General features: G+C 38.6%; 1 pseudogene; it reads right to left on the bottom strand.

Annotated features, from left to right (window-relative positions):
* Positions 1–5,790: 5,790 nt before the first annotated feature.
* LOC127116485 (uncharacterized) lies at positions 5,791–5,890 on the bottom strand (annotated as a pseudogene).
* Between the last annotated feature and the right edge of the window lie 646 nt (positions 5,891–6,536).

Below are 6,536 nucleotides of genomic sequence, written 5' to 3' on the forward strand. Positions count from 1 at the left end.
TATATATATATATATATATATATATATATATATATATATATATATATATATATATATATATATATATATATATATATATATATATATATATATATATATATATATATATATATATATATATATATATATATATATATATATATATATATATATATATATATATATATATATTCTAGAGTTTCTTTTTCAACAACCAACAAGAAAAGTGAAAGACATACACTAAAGTTCCTCTTTATCTTCATTCTTGATTGCATGTTTCAACAACTACACATAACAATTTTTGTCGATCATAGTGCATTATTGTGGTGATAACATCAAAATAAGATTGTGTATCTTGATTTGGGTAAAGTCTTTGAGTGGTTTTTTCTTGAATAAAACCGTAGGGTTTTGTCCTTCAAGAATTTGGGTTTTTTGCACAAATCTTTGCTTCATAGATTCAGCCGAGTAAAAGGTTTGAAGAACGATGGGTTCATTCGAACAAGTAACGATAATAGGAGGATTGTGAAGAAAGGTTTGGGTTCAAGCGTGGAGCGATCGAAATCAGCTGAGCTAGAGTTTTGGAGAACTTGGAGTTCTTGCAATAAGGTAGCTACAATCAGAGGTTTGTTCGGAATGTTTGAAGCACTTGGTTCAACTCAAATCAAGGGGAGAGAAGTAAATAGGATCTGCAACAACACTTAGGTTTGCTTGGTGGTGATCATTTTTTCTCTTGTATAAACCTTGCAATTTGATGATAAATATCTCAATTCTAGTTTTAGAATTGGGGGCTGTTATACGGTGAACTGACTTGGGGTGTTTTGCTTTTTATCGCAATGTCGCGGATAGCAAGAGTCGCCACCGACTTTTCTTTTATCCAATAAGGAAAGGTGGAAAAGAACAGGAAAGACCTCAATAGATTTTGGGTTCGGGAGGTACATTATACAAAGGGAAGGTGTTAGCACCCTTTGTATCCATGGTTATCCATGGGCTCTTAATTGCTGGATCACTTATATTTTTGTCTGAAAAGTGTTGGTGAATTGTTTTAAAATGTTTCAAAAAGAGAGTTTAACTTTGTAATGATTCTCGTATGAATGTATACAAAGTGGTTATCTCGTTTAGTTTTGAAAGTTGTTTAGAAAAATATAACTCGGTAATGATTCTTGTATGAATGTATACCAAGTGGTGATTTTCCAAAAGAGGTTTTGAAAGGTGTGAGGTGTTGAAAATATTTTAGGTTATGATCCAGTACTTGAGAGTTATACCTTCCTAAGGTCGTTATGAACGTTTCCTATCCTCATGAGGGTAAAACTGTCCTTACTATTGAGAAGTAAGTAATTTTACCCTTTGGATGTTTAAGGGTCATCGTAGGGTCATCGATAGGTCATTGAAGGCAACAGTTGTAAGGATACCTTAGCATTCGAAGGGACGATCATCATTTAACCGTAGGCTACACCGAAGGGTCATCGAGGGACAAAATCGTATTTTCGAAGGCAACATCTGAGGGACTATGATTTATTTTATGATGATTTAATCGAAGGGTCTTTGCTAAGTGTATCCCTACATTCGCGGGACATGACCGTTATACCGTAATACCGTAAGGCAGCAAAGAGAGGTCCAAGATCACATATTTAAAGTCCATATTTTAAAGTCAATTAAGTAATTAGGATGAATCTCCATATTAAAATCGATACATTAACAATAATACATTAAAATTAATACATTAAAATTAATTAATTAAAATTGATTAAGCAATTTAGGGCAGCTCTTCACAAGGGTATCCCACAAATAAAGTGGAAGGCCTAAACAACACTCTTTTCCTGGGACATATGAACCTTTGCAAAATTCAGCAAACGGGTTAGCATACCAAATCAGGATGCAATCAAAGATTGCACCGCAAAAGAAATACAACAGCAAAAATGTCATGCAAAATAATGTATGATGGTAAGGGAACAGATCAGAGAAGCATAGCACAGAACAAACGAAATATAAGCTACTGTCCCGTTCGCCTCTGCCTCGCCTAGCGAGGGCCTAGCGAATGCTCGCTACATGCTCGCTTAGCGATGTGCTAGCGAGCGGCTGCGGGTTTTGAATTTCAGAACAGTATGATCTCAGCATGCTGCAAGTCTTATGGTATTCAATTACAGAAATAATATGGTCAAACATTCAGGATAGGCTGGCCTACTTAAACTCACATGCAAAACCTCAAATATGTTTATGAATTCAATTATAATATCACATGCAAGTTAAGAACATAAAGCGGTATCACATGCAAATTAAGAAAATGAAGCGATAATAGTAATGCAAACCTGTTTGCAATCGAGTTGCAACCTTGAGTCGGCGAGCCGGATTGAGTTGGACGGAGGTAGCTTTGCTGCCGCCGGCTTTTCCTTCAGGGTTTTCCGTCTGTGAGCGCTAGGGTTTGCTTGCTAGGGTTCTCCTTTCTCCTTTTTTCGTTCTCTTTTCATTACTGAAGTGCTGGTATTTATAATGCTCTTTTTTGTGACCTAATGGGCTCAGAATGAAGCCCGAAATTTTCTGTTGTCTGTCAGCTTCGCTAGGCGAGCTGGTAGCGAACGTTTGCTTCGCTAGGCGAGCGTGTAGCGAACGTTCGCTAGGCGAGCGTGTAGCGAGCGCGTAGCGAACAGGCCAGTTTGGGCCATTTTCTGGATTGGGCCATTCGTGAGCTGGGCCTTCGTTCCTTTGGGATCAGTGTCATAAAAATGAGTCAGAGTGCCCTGACAAATGTCTTGAAATATTAATGGGCAAATTTTGGGGTATGACAGCTGCCCCTGTTCAATATTCTTGAACCGAGAGAGTCAGAATGGTATGTACGCCATTCGTGGTCTGGAGGTGGAAGATTATTGAACACTTAGAACGCCCCAAAAATTTGCACTTGTCAATTAGTTAGTCTTGATGGAGATGGGCTTAAAGATGCCATCTAGGAAGTTTGATGATGAGAGCTTCAGAGTACGTCGTACGTTAGAAGATATCTGAAGTCATGGGTGTCACTGGGTCATACTCTGGACCGTATAGTGAGTCATTCATTAGGCCGTCGACTTCACTGGGGAGTTAGGATGGGTCATACACCGATGGGAATAACAGATCAAAATGGATCCTACGCTAGATCGTATCTGAGTTGCAGAATGGGCCGTCTGTTAGGCTGTATCTGACGAAAAGTAGTCGTACGCTAGACTACACCTCGGGATGTACCGTACGCTAGGTAGTATCTGAGGAATGAAGATTCGAATGGGTCGTATGCTAGACCGTATCGGACTTTGTTGGAGGAGTCGTATGCTGTGCCGAATCAAAATGAGATAAGAATCTGAATGAGTCATACACTGCTGGGGATAAAGGATCAGAATGGATCGTACGCTAGTGATAACACGAAATTATATCGCTTTTTAAGACTTAATTCAATTAAATTATTTTATCATTTACGCTAATTTATCCCATTTCATCAGATATTATGCAGTATTTCTTTTCTATTTACATCAGGTACCCATTTTGAAGCAAAAGTGAAAAAGGGAAGAAAAGGAGGTGTAAAAAGCAACAAAAAGGAGAGAAAAGGAACCAAAGGCCAAAGCCCAGCCCAAAGCGCACAAGTCACCAATGCTGTGCCTGTGACGGACGTCACAGGACGCGTGACGAGCGTCACGCGAAGTAACCTTGTGACGGACGTCACACATGGTGTGACGAACGTCACACCAGTCCTCTATATTTTTGGCGCAAGGAACTCAACTGACCACGTTGAAGCCCACTTCCACGCACGCTTAACCCTCGGAAGCCTACTACCATGCACGCGGAAACCCTTGAAAAGTGGTTACACCAGCAGCTTATAAATAGCAGCAAATTGGGAACTTCCAGACACAGAGTTTTTGCACGCTCAGTTTTGCGGAAGCTCTGCCAAATTTATTTTTTTTACGCCTTTGCCTATTTTTCTTCCTTTCCAGCATCGTTCACTTTATTTATTTTATTTTGCAAGCTTTATTTTCTTTTTCCCTTGCAATTTATTTTCCCCGTTCTTAGCTTTTAGATATTTTTCGCGTAGTAGTTTCTACACCGGAAACTACTGTGCAACTTTATACCGGATTTAACCTTACGTTATATTCGAGTTTTTTTTATTTCCTTGATTTAATTTACTGTTTAATTGAAGAATCGAAGAACAAATCCTACCGGCTTGTGGAGGAGTGTTCAAAGACCATTGTATTACGCATTCAGGTTCTTTAATAGTTATTTAATTTTTAATGTTTTATTCTACTGTTTATTTACATTGCCTGCCTGAAATGAGTCTGTGTATGCATGATAATAATTATTATTTAGTTAGCATGTCTGGCTAATTTGCCTAGGTATCGGTATGTAAAGTAAGCAGAATAAGGGGTCAAGACTAAGTCGGTCTATTCAAACTTAAAATCAGAATCAATCTTTTTATGGTCTTAACTTACAGGTTTAATAACAAGATTTTTTACAAAAGTAAAAGGCATAAAGAAGTTGAAACCAACAGAGCGAGAGTTTGAGGTTTTAACTGGACAGTGTAGGTTAGTCATTAAGTCTATCTCAGGGCGAGAGCAAGTTTTAGAATTAATTAAATTCTGACTTTTTTCCAAAAAGTATTTTTTAAAGATCGAATGTGAGGACGAGAGTTAAGCATTTGGATTTAATTGTATAACCTAAGTCAACAGAGCGAGAGTTTGAGATAAGGGTGTTTAAAACGGTCAGTATTTTCTTAAAAAGAGTTTCTGCAACTTTATTGTTTTCAAAATATGATTTTTGACTTAATTATAAGTGACAGCTACATTAATATAAGATCATGGTTTCTTCAACAGAGCGAGAGTTTGAGATAAAACCTTTAACCAATAAAGTTAATCGAAACGATTTATTTTAAAACCGAGAGACCGACAAGGAATTGATTCCCTAGTTTTGACGAACTACATACCGATATCCGTTTTATTAATATTTAATCTAGATCTTAGTTTAGCTCTTAGCTCCTTTCCCCAAACAATCAAACATTTTCACCTTAGATTTACGTAGTAACCTTAGATAACGGTACATCGATTCATAAGTCCCTGTGGGATCGATATCTTTTAAAACTACGCGATAGAACTGTGCACTTGCAGTTTGTATCCCATTCTCGACTCACACAGTCGAGCGATCAAGTTTTTGGCGCCGTTGCCGGGGACTTTTATTCAATCGATATCATAACTCTTCCGTTACGCTGTAGAGACTAAGGTTTCTTTTTCCTTCTATTCTTTCTTTCGTTGATTTGTATGCCACGCACTCGCTCTCAAGGCGAACCGCTCTATTTACGAATCAACGATATCGAACTATATCTCCGAGTCTTACGACGAATTCGGGAATATCGTGCTGAGAACAATCTCCCTCCTATAAACCTTCCTGATATCAAAAACATTTTTCCTTCTTTAACCGAGATGGCAGAACCAGCTCGTGCTCTTAGAGATTACGCCGCTCCATCGCAAGATGAACCGCATTCAAGTATTGCTCCGCCCGCAATCGAAGCAAACAACTTTGAACTTAAACCTTCACTGTTGCAGGCTGTGCAACAGAACCAATTCTCTGGAAATCTTACCGAAGATCCAAACCTTCATTTATCCGTATTTGTTCAATATGCTGATACTGTTAAAGCTAATGGTGTCACTTCAGAGGCAATTCGACTTCGTCTTTTTCCTTTCTCATTAAGAGATAGCGCTAGAAGATGGCTTCAATCTCTTCCTTCCAACTCAGTCACCACCTGGAACGAGTTGAAGAAAGTTTTTCTTGCCCGATATTTTCCGCCAAGCAAAACAGCTATGTTAAGAGCCCAGATAAACGGATTTAAACAGAAAGACAACGAGTCTCTTTTCGAAGCATGGGAAAGATACAAAGACATGATGAGACTTTGCCCACACCATGGTTTGGAAGACTGGTTAGTAATTCACACATTTTATAATGGTCTCTTATACAATACAAGGTTAACAATAGACGCCGCTGCAGGTGGTGCACTAATGAACAAACCTTATGCTGATGCTTACCAGCTTATCGAGAGCATGGCCCAAAACCACTATCAGTGGGGAACCGAACGAACAACAGTGGAAAAACCTCAACCGAAAACTGGCATGTACGAGATAAGTAACCTTGATCACGTCAATGCAAAAGTGGATGCTTTGGTCCAGAAGATTGAAAGCTTAAACGTATCACCACCGACCGCCGTGGTTGCTATAACTCAGAATTGCGAGGTCTGTGGAATCCAAGGCCACACTCCTGCGGAATGTCAACTCTTGACTGGAATCCAAACAGAGCAAGTAAACTATGCTCAAGGAAGCCCCTATTCGAATACCTATAACCCAAATTGGAAGAACCATCCAAACTTCTCATATAAGAGTAATAATGCTTTATACGCACCTGGACAGTCTCCGAATCAAACCCCATCTATACCTCCGGGATATCAGAAACCAAATCCTAACAATAATACCCCTAGAAAATCCAACTTGGAAATCATGATGGAAAACTTTATAGCTTCCCAACAACAAACCAATAAAGATTTCTTAAACCAGAACATACAC

The sequence above is a fragment of the Lathyrus oleraceus genome, chromosome 1 (genome assembly GCF_024323335.1).
Source record: "Lathyrus oleraceus cultivar Zhongwan6 chromosome 1, CAAS_Psat_ZW6_1.0, whole genome shotgun sequence".
Lineage (NCBI taxonomy): Eukaryota > Viridiplantae > Streptophyta > Magnoliopsida > Fabales > Fabaceae > Lathyrus > Lathyrus oleraceus.